Source organism: Natrix helvetica (assembly GCF_964273705.1).
Source record: "Natrix helvetica genome assembly, chromosome: 1".
Taxonomy (NCBI): Eukaryota; Metazoa; Chordata; class Lepidosauria; order Squamata; family Natricidae; genus Natrix; species Natrix helvetica.
Genome location: NC_138548.1, coordinates 162,619,041 through 162,636,354, shown reverse-complemented (window position 1 = coordinate 162,636,354; position 17,314 = coordinate 162,619,041). Strand labels below are relative to the sequence as shown.

General features: G+C 42.2%; 1 protein-coding gene across 1 annotated transcript in view; it reads right to left on the bottom strand.

Moving 5' to 3' along the window:
• Nucleotides 1–17,314, bottom strand: part of LOC309384671 (uncharacterized protein) — an 82,363-nt gene that overhangs the window by 54,700 nt on the left and 10,349 nt on the right. The window contains exon 2 of the mRNA XM_081938388.1: nt 2,169–2,306. The gene's annotated coding sequence lies outside the window, so the exon portion shown is untranslated. The remainder of the gene's footprint in view (nt 1–2,168; nt 2,307–17,314) is intronic.

Here is a 17,314-nt window from a genome sequence, read left to right as displayed (position 1 = left end):
TTTCAGGTGCTTGGCAAATGGCTCAGCTTTACAACCGGTTGGAACGCCCCATGGCCATGGGACCGTGATTTGTAAGGCCCATTTGAAATGGGCTTATACTTGTGATTTTAAAATATGTAAAAGATGTTAAAAGATGTTGAAGTCCTCACATATTCAGGTTTCCAAGTTTGAAAACCACTGTTCTCTAAACCACTCAAAGTTCCAAACCGACCAAAGATTTAAGTTTGTTTTCAGTGAAATAATATTTCAGCTACTTTGGTGTATTGAATTACTTTGATAACTTATATCACACAGGGGTACAAGAAAAGAAAAATGATGAAAAGAATAACGAGGAGATCTAGACTAGAAGTGATAAAACATGCAGATAGAATTGTCTTGACTTTGCTTTTTGCTTGATGATTCTGTGGCAGAGATTGAAACTTGCTATACCCAGCTAATCCACATATTAAGATGTATAAATATGTGATGTATGTATGTATGTATATTTCGTATAGGCCAGCGATGGCGAACCTTTTTTGGCTCTCGTGCCATAAGCGAGGGGTGCGTAGGGGGATTGTGTGTGTGCGTGCCACACCCATAATGCAATGTGCTCCCCCCAACACGCATGCGTGCATAACAGGCACTACCTCCCATTTTTTGCATTCTTTTTTTGCTCTCCCCAGGTATCAGAGGCTTTATAGGAGCCTGGGGAGGGTGAAAACAGCCTCCCCTGTCCCCCTGGAGGCATTCCGGAGGCTTCAGGAGCTTCCCTGAAGTGACTTCGAGTTTGTCTGTTGGGTCGTTTGTCATCCTCCAGAGCTTTCAGGGAAGTCTCCTGAAGGTCTCTGAAGGCTCCCAAGGGCTTAAACCGGCCCTAAGAGCAAACCGGAGGTCTGTTCCCGAACTTCCGGTTTGTCCGTAGGGCTGGTTTTTTGCACTCCGGAGGCTTCAGGAAAGCTCCTGAAGCCTCCAGAGGGCCTCCGGAGGGGGAGGGGAGGTTGTTTTCGCCCTCCCCAGGCTCCTATAAAGCCTCTGGAGCCTGGGGAGGGTGAAAAATGGCTTTAAAAAAGGCTGAACTCAGCTGGCCAGCACGCGCATGTGCGCACAAATGTCTCTGCGTGCCACCTGTGGCACGTGTGCCATAGATTCGCCATCTGGCTATAGGCCACATCAACATACAGGTTCAAACACATATTACTAATAAAATTCTAAACAAACAATTTAAATGAGTAAAATACAATGGATATAGGATAAAATACAATAATGTAATACATACATATGTAAAATAGAATAAAACGACAAAATTATATTTCTGCATCACCTCTGCAATTTACTCCAATCAGGCCCATATTGGCCGATCTCAGTCGGGCCATTTTAGTCAGAAATTAAGCTGTATTAAAATGTCATTTTCAGATTCTGGCCACACATGTTGTTTTAATATGCCCCCCCCCCACTGGCCCACGCTTTTAATATATACCTAGCTACATCCACAAATTAAGTTGTATCAGTATGTGTAATTTAAACAACCATTGCTAAAGAATAAAAATTGTCCCCACAACTATTGTACAACTATTAAATAAAGGCCATGTCTACACATTTTCAATTTCTACCGTCTATAAGGAGACAAAGGAGGGGGGGGGGAGAAATGGAACAAATAAAATATAATCTGCATCATGATGACAGGATAGAAAAATATTCAGCATTTAAAAATCTCAATTCATGTTAAGAACCAGATCCCATACTAAGCTCTGAATGCTAACCATGTAAAATGGCAGGGTTTTGCCCCAAGAAGCCATTCATCAACATTGTGTTGTGACAGAAAAGAAATGGCATTCCTACAATTGTCTTCAACTCTTACCCTCAATTACAGATTTGGCTGAATGTCTTACAGGCTTGTCACAGTTGGCTAATGGCAGTCTTTAACAATGCTGAGAGCTGCTGCCCTTCTTGTGGGCTGCCGCAGTCTCCGTGCCAATCCCAAAAGAACATCAATTAAGGAAAAGTCGCATGAGAAATAGCAGCAACCATAAATATTGCTGGATAGGTATAAATCAATACCTAAACCAAGATAAAGTTGTTTACAAGTTCTCATTTGTCTCAGGATGAAAGGAATGACTCAGAAAGGCTACACCAATCTAGTGCCTGGTTGAAACTTTATGTAAACTTTTAATTCTTGTCTATGGACTTACCTCTCTCGGTAAAATGATATGGACGCAGTGGAAGGTGGATATTGTTTCAGGAAGATTGTGGCTTCCTCTGCCTGATGTAGTTGCTTTGCTAATTTAGCAGCTACTATCCCTTGTCTGGAACAGTGAAGAGGGGTGGGACTGTGGAAGGGAAAGAGGAGAAGAAGAGGGGAGTGGGAGAAAAAAAAACCCCTCCAGACCACTCCTCCATTATCTAGATTCCCTACCACAACATTCTGAAATTCACACTTCCGGACACATTTATTCACACTTCTATCAAGAGATGAGTATAGGTCAGTGCGGCATCTGAAGCTATATTTCACGGTAATCAAGTTAGAGAGGAAGCTATATTTTATGATAAATAGTTTAAAAGGAAAGGGATTCCCCCCTCCCCCCCCCAGTTTCTTTTAATAGTTCACCTGTGGTAAGAAACATAGCAAGAAAGTCTCTTTTATTTATTCATTTATTTAAAACATTTGTATAGCCACCCATCTAAAAGCCAAATTCTGGGTGTCTTATAATCCAGGAATAAAACAATATGCACAATAATAGGAAAAAAAACAAAAAACAGTAAACCAAAACAGAAAAACTTAAGTGTCACAACCATGCTTCCCGGATGTCATTCACTACATTCTCATCTCTCTCGAACCTCACCCTATCCTATTGCGTGGGGAAAGAGCCAGGTCTTAAAAGCTCTCTTGAAGGTTAAAAAGATGGGGGACCTGTTGAATTTCAGTTTATGGCAAGGTGGTTAACCTTTTTGTGCCATGCACCCCTTTGAGAATCTGATGAAAGCTAAGAATCCCAATTATTCTCAAAAAATGTATTATAGTAGTGTATATGAAAACAAGGCGGTTCTATTTTCCCATCTAAATTCCTAGACCTCCCCCCCCACTAAAATCTGCATATGGACCCCCAAGGCTTGTGCCTATGGGCCAAAAGGCTAAAAACCCCTAGCCTATGGTAACCCAAACTCAGGAGCAATATAGTAGCATTGTTTCAGACTAACAAACTTTATTAAAAAGTACAAGCTTTCGTGGGCTACAGCTCCCTTCATCGGACGCAATGCATAACTGCAAACAAAATGTTACCACGCTCCTCCTAATTTTTAGGCAAGGTTTAGTTCCTATTGGAGAAGGAAAATTAAGAATCAAACAGAGGAATAAAACAGCTTGGACTGAAGGCTCATTTTTGTAAAATAAACAAACAAACATGTAGAGTGTCCAGATATGTTGGACTTCAACTCCCCTCATGCTACCTCTAGACATGATGGAGACAACAAGGAGTTTGGGGGGGGGAAATAAAATAAGCATCAATCCTGCTAGCAGCAGGTTAGGTGAAGTCTAAAGTGATACCATATCTGGGATTCTCTTCAAGTGTATAAAATACCAGTGGATGACCAATGAGTTTATGAAGCAAAATCATAAGGGGGTCCTCCAATATGGTGGACAATTCCATAATTGGCATTTTCATGGTCAGCTAGACTTTCTGGGAGATGCTCAGGACATCTGAAAGGAGTAAGCCAACTACATCCATTCCAATATGTTATGTGTTCAGCTGCCAACTCATATTTATCACTGCTTGCTTTTACTTCAAGCTAAGCTATGCATACATTACTGGATGAATGATACAGCCAAAAAACCCTCGAAAGCAGGGGCATGATCTACATTGATTCATGCTATCATGGGTTTTTTTAATCTCTTAAAAGACTCACCGTTCTTTATTCAGCTTTTATTGCATCCCATATTACATTTTTATTAGCAGAGCTTCTTCAAAGATATCTGGAGGAGGGACAGTTTTAGATTAGGCCTAGAGCACCAAAGGAAGAGAGGCTCTATAACCGTGATGGCGAACCTATGGCATGAATGCCAGAGGTGGCACGCAGAGCCCCTCTCTGCTGGCACACATGCTGTCGCCGCAGGTCAGATCTCCGTGGCATTTCTTTTGTGAACTTCTGTTTCCCATCAAACGATAAAACAGAAGCTCATGAAAGAAAAAGACCTTACCTCTTGCCATGCTGCCGGTATTGGGATGCCCTGCCTCCCGCCCGGCTAGCTGGTCTTTGGGTTTCTGCTGTGCATGTGCCCATGTTTGTGCATGCATGTGTGCATGTTCGTGTATGCGCACGTTCATGCCTTTCAGTTTGGGCATGCGCCCAAGCGCAGTTTGGGCACTCAGTGGATTAAAGGTTTGCCATCACTGCTCTATAACCTTTTGCCCCTTTGTTGCTTCACTTTGTTTCTCCACTTTGTTTTCTTTATGGCTCCATTTTGTTATTCCACTTCCTTGCCATGGGAGAGGTTCAGGAGGGAGAGGTGGATTGCGCCTGCAGTGTGCTGGTGTGGACAAAGTAACTAATAATCCTCCAGCTCCAGAGAATTCCCATGTTTCTTTTATAAAGATGCACCTGTCTTTTTTAGAACGCTTCATGATTGGCTAAAACACATAACAAAAATCACAGGATTACTGCATTTCATAATGTTCTTACAGTGTACACCAGACATTACTAAAGTAAACAAATGTACTATGTATATGTACTTCTGTGCATACTATCTGCCTTTCCTCAAGCTTGGAGAATTTTTTTTTGTTTTGATTTAAACCTCCATTTATTCGTGTCTTTCCCCCCCTGACTGCTGGCCTTCTAACTGTAAAAAAAAAAAAAGATCTGATTTTAGATAAATATCGTATATTCAATATTTTTAAAAGTCAAAATCCTGTCAGTAAGCTCCATGTAGCTCAATGAAATTTACTTCTGGTTGATAAGTATTGGATTGCACTGGTAGTGGTGGGTTTCTGCCGGATCGCACCGGATCGTGCGATCCCGTTGGTCAATGAACCCGGAAGTAAGTTCCTGCCCCGCCCCTTTCACCGGACGGCGCTTGCCTGCGCTCCACCAGCTCGGGCGCGACCGGAGAAGTTTCTCTTCTCAGAAATGTCTCAGTGGAGCGGTGGCAGCTTGCGTCCCTTTCAGGAGCTTCACTGAGGAAACTTCTCCAGTCGCGCCTGAGCTGGTGGAGCGCAGGTAAGCGCCGTCCCATCGCCAGGGAAACAGTGAGTAAGGTGAATCACGTGGTTGCTCAGATCACATGGGCGCAGCCCGAGAAGACATTTCTGAGAAGAGAAACTTCTCCGGTTGGGCTGCGCCCATGTGATCTGAGCAACCACGCAATTCACCTCACTCACTGTTTCCCTGGCGATGGGATGGTGCTTGTCTGCGCTTCACCAGCTCAGGCGTGACCGGAGAAGTTTCCTCAGTGAAGCTCCTGAAAGGGACGCAGGCTCAGCCTGCCAGGCTGCCACCGCTCCACTGAAGACATTTCTGAGAAGAGAAACTTCTCCGGTCGCGCCTGAGCTGGTGAAGTGCTAGAAGCGGGTGGGGTGGGGTGGGGAAAGGAGCAGAAAAGACAAAAAGAATGAAAGGGAGAAAGAGGAGGTGGGGGATAGTGGGATCCTTGCTGCTTTCTGAGCTTGGTGGTTTTCTTACAGACATTTCATTACCAAACTAGGTAACATCATCACTGCTAGAAGGGAGTGGGGTTGTGGGGAAAGGAGGAGGAGGAGAAGTCGAAGGACAAAAAGGAAAAAGATAAGGAGGGAGAGGACTGTGGGGTCCTTTGGTGTTCTCTGAACTTGGCCGGCAAGCCACTCTCACCCGGTCACATGGCCGGCAAGCCACTCCCACAAAGGAGGCCACACCCACAGAGTAGGTTCCAAAAATTTTTGAAACCCACCACTGCTGGTAACCCACTACATATTACATATTTTGTGCTTAATAAATATGTTTCTTATGAATTCAGTGGAGCTATAAAAAGACGTGTGGATTAAATATACTAAATGAAAGAGAGAGAGAGAGAGAGAGAGAGAAAGGAAGGGAGGGAAGAAAAAGAAAAAGAAAGAGAAAGAAAGAAAGAAAGAAAGAAAGAAAGAAAGAAAGAAAGAAAGAAAGAAAGAGAGAGAGAGAGAGAGAGAGAACCATTTTGGCCAGTTTGGTCTAGTGGTTAAGGCACTAGGATAGAAAGCTCGAATCTATGGATTCAAGTTCAGCCTTAGCTATGAAAGTCTGAGGGATTTTTGACTACTCACTCTCTCTTAGCCCAGCCTACCTTGCAGGGTTGTTTCAGGGTAAGGCAATATGGTTGATTACCTGTTTATTTATTTATTTTTGTTCTTGTCTTGACTTACATTGCCTGCTGCTGCTTTTTTTTAAAAAACAGTATCATAATATATAGTGTACAGAACGGTGCTACTCAACCTTAGCAACTTTAGGTTGTGTGGAGTTCAACTCCCAGATTTCCCTATAGCAAGCTGTCTGTAGAATTTTTGGAGTTGAAGTCGACACAACTTCAAATGGCTAAAGTTGAGAAATACTGGTATAGAGTAATCTTCCAACCACAAAATGTTTGAAAAATGTATAAGCCAAGAAAGTGTGTGTGTATATTTGTTTGTTTAGCATTACTAAGTCTAAGTCTTACCTATGATTGTATGTGCATGCATATCTATTTATTTATAGCAAATTCTTAGCTGCAGGCTGATCGCATTATTAACTAACACAATTACCTACGAGACACTATTTCATTTTGCCCAGGTGTTTCCCCCCCAGTTGGTTAGTAGATTTCTTAGAAATTTTAGAGTCAAGTATGTGCTACTTGACATCATCCTAAATAAAATTCATGGTATGTGACAGGTTGCCTGCTATATTGGGCACTTCTAGACTTGTAGCAGTCTAAAATTGTAATATAAATCAGACTTGAAATGCATTTCAGACTGTTGGGGTAAGCAGAATTGAGATTGTCCATGTTCACCCAAGAAATTAAGCAGACAGCTTGATTTAAAAAATAACAAGCAAAATTAATAACGGAAATGCAATATTATTTTGTCATACACAACATCATAATTAAATATAGTCCTTACCCACTCTAAGGCAGAAGTCCAATTTCTGATCTTATTATTCTATCACAAAATGAACTGCTTATTCATACAATAACACTACACAAATAATTCATCCCGGATATTCTTCAGCATTAAGTTATTTATTTGCTTTTCGAACAGCCAATTTTTCACTACAGGCAGTATACACAGTCACAATATAAATGCAAAGCTGTGCAAATGTAATTAATTCAAACAGTTTGAACGTAACAACAACAAAATAAGGAAAATCACAATTCAAAACATCAGAGGACTGAGGAAACGGGGGAGAAAACACCTCTTGTTGCACTAAGAGGATTAGAAACATGGCAACCAATTAAATTATTTGGAATGAAAATTCCAAAGCTAGCATCCCCAAGCAGGTCTTGCTTTTAGTTGCAACTGGACAAACCCATGACCCACTGGGTCATTGTTTCAGAAATATTTTCTTACTCCAACAGAGAAATAGAATGAACATGGGTGAGCAAAAGAGCAGTGGGAACAGAAGGGACTTCCAACTTCCGGCCAGCTTCCCCGATGGCTTTGCTTGTAAGAAGGTGGCAGGGAACATTGGAAATGATGATCATGTGACCATGAGTGACAGTGACAGCACGGTGTTCAGAAGTGGCCATGACTTTGCCAAATTTCAAAAAAATTGATTCAGTTATTGTCTTCCAACGCACTCTTTTGGTCCCCAGAAGGTTACAAACAATGAGACCCAAGAGTTTTAATCAGTATACAGATAGCGGTGGGTTTCACATTTGCTACCACTGGTTTGCCGTGTGCACATGCGCTCACTTCACGGGCATACGTGCCCCTTCTGCACATATGTTCAACCTTCCGCACATGTGCTTTGCTCTCATGGGTGCCTTCCAGGCATCCGCCCGGCCTCAAAAACGTGCCTAAATAGGATGGCATAGATCTGGGGCAGGTGAGCAAGCCCACCCACGATTTCCGCTACTAATTCAGACGAACCGGTCCGAACTGGCTGAATATTCTGTATATAGATCTGTTTCAAACAAAGCTATATAAATTTGTGGCCGTATGGATCTCTGATTCTGAGAGGTTTCTTTCATAGGTGCACCTGAATATTTGAAATGTTTGGTAAATCATCATGAATATTGTTCTCTACTGTGTCTTGCCGGAAATAATAGGTGTCAGAATATTGCAGTATTCAAACATTCCTAATTTATGTTGCCATGCTGGATTAGATCTCTGAGTTACCAAATGGTAGAGTTAAGAAAGAATCCTACGACCACCCTACAATAATAAGAGGGGATCAGGAACAAAATCCTTCTGAGGTAGAAACGATTTGGTTTTATAGGTTTTTTAAAAAAAACTATGTTTGCTCAAAAAGGCTAAAGTATTTTTTTAAAATGCCACTGAACCTACATGTGCCTGGAGGCTCGCTGAATTATCCATCCATAATGAAGTCGAAAACCATTTTTTTTTTAAAAAAGGAATGCTAGAAGTCTGATATGTTGTTACATGCAGAGTATATTCCAACTGTTGGGGAGGCCTAAGGCATCACTCCATAGAAAAAGAATGACATGATAATTAATGTGTGACAATTATTCAGGTCTATGCAGAAATGTATATCCATAGCACGGAAGATTTGACGTGCCCATAAAAGACTGAGAAATTATCTATATATTGCCTGAAACGTATTTCCAGATTGAAGCATATCCCCATCTAGGGGTGGGCTGCTGTGGGTTTTCAGGGGTTTGGAGCAAACTCTGGCTGAGATTCTGTGCAGTTTGGAGAACCCGCAAATCCCACTCCTGGCTGGCCCGCCCCTCCCCTCCCAGGAGTCCCCATGTGGCCCATTTTGGATGCAGGTAAGTGCAGGGCACACATGGAGGGTCAGGAAAGGCGAAAAACAGACCTACTGGAAATTTGGAAAAAGGGGCCGTTTTTGCCGTTTTCACCCTCCCGGAGGCTCGAAAAAAGCCTCCGGAGCCCAGTGAGGGCAAAAACGCCCCCCCCCGGTCATGGTGAAGGAAGCCGACTAAGGAATGCTCACATGGCCATGCCCACCCAGCAACCGGGCAGAGAACCCCTTGCTAAATTTTTGAAACCCACCCCTGCTGCAATCTTTTAAAGATTTTGACCTCAACACTTTTGATTGAATTATACTAAATGGGAATATATTGTAGATACCTCTCACAGAAGTGCAATTCACAGAGCCTAGCATTTGTACTCTATATATCGTAATTAGGTATATGTACTTCCGAGAATTTTTTCTTTCTTTTGTACAGCTTATAAAGTATATTTTCCCATTTCTATTCAAGTTTGTTTAGGGAACAGCAACATCCAAGTTAGAAAATGGTATCTTAATCTCCATCAGAATCAAATTGGATTCTAGACCCCTATGAATTTGATAATCCTCGGTAGCAAGTGACTGAAAACACCTGAAGCATCAGTAAGAGGGAGCCTAAAATATTCCTTACTGCCATGTGGTCATAACTCTTTCTTTTCTTTTTTAATGTTTTATTAAAACATTGGATATAGAGAGACCTTTCTGGCTTTGTCATTTCCATACATATTTTAACGTAACAACAAATACAGTTTCTAGTTATCACACATAGCTACTTTGATCTAATAAACATATCCCCTGTCCTCCTTTGAATATTTGTCTAGGTATTATCCACTTCCAATTTTGCAAATCCTCAGTATATTCTGTTCTGACTCCTTTTTCTCATTTCTAACCATTGATACATTTTGTTCCAAATTTCATAATATTCATAAGTCTTTCTCAGTAACTGACAAGGCTGTAAATATGAAATTAACTGTCTAGTTCATGGGTCCTCAAACTACATGTGGCCCGCCAAAGCCATTAATCCGGCCCGCGCAGGACCACGAGGCTGCCCCACCACATCACCCTGTCCACCCTTTGGCCGAGTGCAGGACTTAACTTCGTAAGCCCATGGGCTGGAACTGAAAGGTAAGGCCAACAATTTTGGCCTGCAGAGACATTCTGGAGGTGAGGAAAATGAAAAACGGGGTGCATAGATACCCCAGGAGGTCAAAAAATGAGCCGTTTTTGCCTGTTTTTGGTCTGCAGAATGCTTCTGGAGATTTGTGTGTGTTGTGAAAAATGGGGCACACAGACTCCCCAGGAGGCCAAAAATATAGACGAAAACCTATTTTTCATCTCCCCTGCCTCCAGAAGAGAGAGAGAGAGAGAAAGAGAGAGATTTCTCAAGCTCCTTGGGGCTGAGAAGAAATGCTGCAAAACTGAGTTTCCTGGACCACTAGACCTCCTAAACAACTGAAAAATACAATCTAGTAAAAAGAAAAAGCAACCAAAAGAGCAACATACAAACAAAAGCAAATAAATCACCCTGAGGAGCAAAGCAAATTAAAGTTTGTGTGCATTGTTCAATGGACTTTTAAATTGGCCACGCCCACCTATCACATGACACAACCACACCCACCCAGTCACATGACCACCTAGCCACACCCACACAGCCAGTCTGCCCCCCCCCAACAGTCTGAAGGACTGTGAGTTGGCCTCCTGTTTAAAAAGTTTGAGGCCCCCCAGTCCAGTTAAGTGACTTCCTCTAAGTAAAATTTGGGGAATGTATAAAAACCAGTTGCTATCCTAAAGAAAACCAGCAGGTGTGATATTTCACAAATTGTGCTAGGTCCCTATTCAATCTTGAGTAACTTTATGCCACTTTCTATCACAGGGCTGAAGTCCTAAATTGTATCCCTCTGGTCACTTGCATGCCTAATAGCCTTATATTCTTCAGGTTCCATACTATAAATGATTAACTTGCTTTACGACTGGACAAACAGCCATAAAAGCAATTTTGTGAATGGCAAGTCTCTCCTTGAGAGTCACAGAACTCATAACATGCTTTTACAATACCAAACATGGCCACTATCCAGAAAAAGAAAGGACTATTTATCTAATCTAACTTATTTCACAGGGCTGCCATGAGGATAAAAATCTTTTCAGGGAGACAAATACCACTTAGAATTCCTGGAGAAAAGAAGTGCAATAAGTAAATATATAAATAAGGAAGCCCCCAACAGAGCTGGTCTCTTGGACATCCTGCTGTAGCCCCGTGACATAACTCAAGATATCTTCTTAACCTTCAATTCCCCCTTTTCATCTCCTTGGGACCTTAAGAATGAATGTGGCAACAGTCATTTGATGTGTTTCCCAGAACCCATTTAAAAAGCTGTACCTTTCCAGTAGAAAGGTCTGAAAAACATCTGTCTAAGATCTTAACAAACTGATGCCTTTCAGAGTGAATAACAAGAAAATCACAAGATCACAAGAAGAAAAAGTTCAGGGAAGGTTCAGTTGTAAAACAGCACAGCCGTTCATCAGGCAGACAAAATAGGAATCGCCTAATTTCTGCTTATCTATGAATTGCTCTCAAGAGCCAGAACTAAAATACTGCTAGCACTTAACTGACTGGTATTCTGGTATAGAAAGACACCAAGGATGCAATTCTGTGATGTTCAGCTAGGACCAAATGCCATTGAACGTATTGGGACTGACTTCTGCCTAGCTATGCCTACAATCACGATACAAAGTTCCTTGAACCTTCCAAAGAGAAGCTTGAGTCAGAGTGTCATGGTTCCAACTAGCATCCAAAAATAAATCAGAGTCCAAGGCAAAGTATTGCTCAAAGTTCCAATTTATTAAGAGAGCCATGTTGGCACATCTGGGAAAACCCAAATCTGAAAGCTTCCAGGTTTTCCCCACCCAGTTGAAAGTCCAAGATCTTGTCCCCACACCCACAAGTCCATCACATGGTCCAATCTTCCACTGCCATGCTGGCAGTTCCACCCATCCAATTCTGGTCAGGTGCAGAGGTACAGAGACAAAGGATGACCTTGGCTTTCTAGAAAGAATTTTGTTATGGCTACATAGCATCCAACTCCGTACAATCCCCCCTCCCGTTTTCCCACAATAGAAAATGCAGAGTAGAATAATAGAAAGTGTGGCAGGCCAAAGACCCAAAAGAAAAGATGGCTGCAGGCCTGACTGTCAGCCTCTGCTTTGCAGGGGTGGTATTCAGCTAGTTCGGACCAGTTCGCCCAAACCGGTAATGGAAATCGTGGATGGGCCTGCCCCACCCACCCCACCTCTATGGCATCCTATTTAGGCATGTTTTCAAGCCGCGTGCTTGCGTGCAAGCTGCATGCTCAATCAAAGCGCATGCATGGAAGGCCGAGCACATGCATGGACATGCTCACATTTGCAAACCGGTAGGGAAAATAAGTAAATCCCACCCCTGCAGAGATGAAGAAGCTTTTTTTCTAGTAAAAGATGCGTTATTTTATGGAGGATAATCTGTTGGAAATTATGTGTCAAAATGGAGAGGAAGGAGCCAAAGGAAAACAAGGGCAGGGCCAAAGTCAGAATGGATATAGCCTCCCCTCCATTATCTCCCTTTCACACTTCCCAATATCCTTTTCTTTCTCCCCCTTTCCCTTCCCATGCAATAGAGAAGTCTGTTGCAAGCTCTCCATTGGCTCCTTCAGTCCTGAGAGTGTCATGAAAAGATGCTGAGGTTTAGGTTAGAGTCCACCCTCTTATGAGTTTCAGTCATATGCAAAGAAGGAGGGACAGTGGGAAGATTGAAGAATCAAAAGATGCCCCATTGAGGAGAGAATACGTCCCCTCTCCCTTGTTCTCCCAACCCTTCAACTGATTCCTTCTAATTTAAGAAAAAAAAAGGGGGGGAAAGCATGCAGTTTGGCAGTTTGAATCCCTAGCGCGGCATAACGGGGTGAGCTCCCATTATTTATCCCAGCTTCTGCCAACCTAGCAGTTTGAAAGCACATAAAAATGCAAGTAGAAAAATAGAAACCACCTTTGGTGGGAAGGTAATAGCGTACTGTGTGCTTTCGGCAGTTAGACATGCCGGCCACATGATCACAGAGACGTCTTCGGACAGCACTGGTTCTTTGGCTTAGAAACAGAGATGAGCACCACCCCCTAGAGTCAGGAATGACTAGCATATATGCGCAGGGAGAACCTTTACCTTTACCTTAATGCACACCTAAATTGCAAGATGTGAGAGAAGGAAGTAATGTACACATTGATCCTGACTCCTCTTTGTGCAGAAAAAGAGATCCAATTTCCAGGAAGAATTGTGCCCGTTTTTACACAATATTTTCTGGCAATTCAGATATTTTAGCCAACGCTGCCTAGCTCTGCTCTCTCTTTGTTTTGCAAATTAGGCATTCATTACTGGTGTTTTTGAAAATCATCTACCCTATTTGTTCTGACAATTCTGGAAGCCATAAAACAGTTCCAAATGATTTAGAAAATTAGGGAATTTAGATTTAGAGAAAATCCTGAAAATCCCTGGAGACAGCCAGTATAATTTGAGGTGCAATAAAGCAAAACACCTTGTAGATAAATGCTGCAAGGGGAAAAGGGAGGGTACCCTGAGTTATTCCACTTTAAAATTAGACAAACTATTTTTCTCCGTGATTTGGGTGATTTTAGACTTGAACAAAAAAAAGTCTCTCACAAACACATACCCAAGATGTATCTGACCCTCAGATTGAGAACTCTGTTGTCCATGATGACCACAAGGTGTCAGCCTTTACCCATATTTAAATGGAGGAGGAGACTAGAGGAGGCTGTGAAAATAATTTTCTTTGTGGCTTGCATTAAAGTGCACCGACTTCCTAATTTCTTGCTTTTAAAAAAAAAATCCATTACACACGATCAGTGTAAATCTTATTTTAGGAACTTTTTTTTATATTACATACAATAAATTACGAGGGGAAAGTTTTGCCTTTTGGTACTGTGATCTAAGAGCCCTGCATAGGAAATTAGCAAAACATACCCTGAGCTTCATATAGTTCAGTGATGGCGAACCTTTTCAGTACCGAGTGTCCAAACCAGAATGCATGTCCATGCGCATGTGCCAGAATGCCGGAAACATGAAGACCAACTGACCAGCGAGCGCATGCCTGTTTTCAGGTCGTTTTTCAGGCCGTTTTCAGGCCCCCAAAACAGCCTGGAAACTGCCTGGAAATGGCCAGAAAACAGCCCAAAAAAACCAACCTGTGCCCGTGAAGATCAGCTGGCCAGAAACCAGAAGAGCAACTGGTGACAGCGCACATGCCCACAGAGAGGGCTCTGCCTGCTGCTTCTGGCATGCTTGCCATAAGTTTGCCATCATAGATTTAGTTGGTTCAGCCAGGCAAATGGAGAATTGGTAAAATTAGAAATGAATGCCCCCAAATCAGTTATCATGGGAAACTTCATAGCATTTCAATTGATCTAGGATTGTTATATGTAATGCCTGGTGCAGTTGACTGAGCAAAAAATAAAAAAAATAAAAAAAACGTTTGCAGAGGGAATAAGGATTAATGGCTGCCATACCCGTCATTTCCTGCAGCATGGGCCCCTCTTCATATAACTGTGGCATAGTAGTGCAATTAGCCACTACTCCAGGAGTCATGCCACAAGTGCAAGATTTCATAGAGGAACCTTTGCTGCTGTTTCTCCTTTCAGCAGTGACAATCTTCACAATCTCCGGGCACTTCCAGAGACAGAATAAAGTTATTCTAATGGGGGGGGGGGAAAGGAGTGACGTACCTGCGACTTTCCCTCCTGTTCCTGGCTGAAGCTTGCCGAACGCTCACTGACTGCACTGTTATTGTCTGAGAAGAAACCAGGACAATCAGCAGGCCATCAGGACCGTGGATAGCTCACTATGGGATTGGAGGCACATAGGTTTCAGCTGCAGAACACGAAACGTACAAACGCTCAGCCTCAAGCTAGGCTGCCGCTAGCTAGGATCTAATTACTACATTAAGAAGTGTGGCTCTTTCAGAGGCCGCGATCCTTTTCTTGAAACCAATCCCTTTAAATGTCTGTAGTTCCAAATCTCTATGATAAGGAAGGAGGATGGATCATGATGGCCCGGAAGAAAGAATTCATGTATGCCTGGTCTTCATCAATGTTATTAGTGTTCATTCACAAAAATCACATTGTCCAATGTCAATGAATGAAACAACTTAATATGTAGTCTTCCCTATGTTTACATCCGGTGAGCATATTTTTCCTGTAAATGGGTGTTTGCATGTATCTTCTATCATATGCCCGTTTTACATCGTAACCCTGCAATTGTTATAGAAATGAATAGCTTCCACAATAACTGTGCCCCCTGTACACATGATAGTTTGAGAAGTGTTGAGATAAGCCTGGTTTATGAAAAAAACATGGCTCAAACAAAAATTGCCTGCCTCTATACACGTTACTACCACATGGCATTCCATATGAAAAGTAGATTTAAAAAAGACAGGTCTTGAAAAGACTGGAGATGTGGATCCTTTTACTTGTTGGTAATTATGCCAGTTTAGTTTCCTGGTCTTAGAATAGAACAGCTTTTTTGCTCAGCATTTGTTAAGGGTGAAACTACGCTATTCAGTTCAGTCTACTCTGCAGTATTCTTCTCTCTTAGGGAGAAGACTTCTAACTCTATGTGTGTTAACAAACAGTCTTCTAACTTAATAATCAAGAACCAGGAACACCACTCAGGTGACCCTGAGGAAATAGATAAATCTCCAAGTGCTTCAACGACACTCTAAATCAGGGGTGTCAAACTGGATTTCTTTGAGGGCTGGATCAGCATTGTATTTCTCCTCTGTGGCCAGCCGGAGGGAGGGAGATGCGACAGACACCTCCTGCAGCACCCTGCCAGCCAAAATGGCGTGCAAGGGATGGTGCACGCAGACCACGTCCCACTTTGGCTGCAAGAGGCACCGCGAGCCAGTCCTTTGATATTTCTAAGCCGGGCCCACAGGCTAGATTTAAGCACCCCGCGGCCCAAATCTGGCCCACAGGCCTTGAGTTTGACACCCTTGCTCTAAAGGATGCAAATGACCAGCTGTCTGCAAGGAATGTAAATCCTCCCCCCCCACCCCACTATCCTGTCAGAACTGAAGAAGCTTCTTGGATGAGAAGCCAAATGTCTTCAAAGAAAAAACCAGAAAGTCCAGTTGCCGCCTGAAAAAAAGCACATTTGGGACAACCATGACCTGGATGACTGAGAATCTCTAGAGACTTCTAACTCAATGCTTCCCAAGTGGTCCCTCAACTCCATGAGTGTGCCAATAATTGATCCTGGGATGGGTGCTAAAATGTAATTCTAAAGAATTCTCCCAACCTGTCAAGGAATGCCCCACATTCTCTTGCAACATTTCGGATGAGAACATCAGTATCTCATCATATTTGGCAGTTTCTAGTTTTTGACCCTTTTAATTGAAAAGTTTAATTTATTTAATGTTGAGGTCCTTCTAAGGAAGGCAATCTAGGCAGCCATCTATGATCGGCTCCCATCCAGCACTGCAAGGCCTATGCCTGCCTTATATATTTTTTTTTAAAAAAAGCTTTCTGTGACAATGTTGTAAACCACATAGAGTTAGGAATTTCCTCCTTTTGGTGGGATGGGCTGTTATTTTCTTAATATAGCCAGTCTTCAAGGTTGCAATCTGAGATGATACAGTGCAGGAGCAATTTAAGGACATGAAAGCTACTTATCTACCCCGAGGTCTTTATCAGATTCTGGTTGAGGGCAGGGGTGGGAAAACTTTTAGCAGTTGCAGCTAGAGATGACTCTTTTAAAAAGAATTAAGGCAAAATGGGTCTTTTATGTTTAGCAGAAGCATGAGATCGGTTTTTACTCTTTTTGGGAGGTGAGTGAAATCATACTCCCATGTAAGCTGGAATCCCATGATTCTGTGCTTCAGTGAAGAATGGATCTTTACTTATAACTTTGCTATATATCAGAAATGTAGCAGCACTCCAGTCTAAAACCATGGCTGAAATCATCAGAATTTCATTTTCTGACAAAGGCATCTGAGGGGATAAAAATTCCTATCAGCCAGGCACAATTACATTTACTTGATTTGGTTTTAAATTACCTCTGCCAGTTTTCTAATTTCTCTAGCATAATGATGAGCCTGTGAGCCTATTATTTTGTTGGTCTTGTAATCCTTTAATTAAACTTCCAACCTCTTCCCGTTGAGCTATTCTTCTCTGTTATCTCAGTATATCATTAGGTAACAACAAATGCCTTTTGTTTACAAGGACAGTTTCTGTTTGAATTAAGTAACACCAGAGGCTCATGAATTCTACCATTTCGTAGACTAGAAAATGAATCAGAGCCTTACACACACACACACACACACACACACACACACACACACCTTTGTATTATAGGCTCCTATAATAGAGAGTAATCACTTTCTTTAAG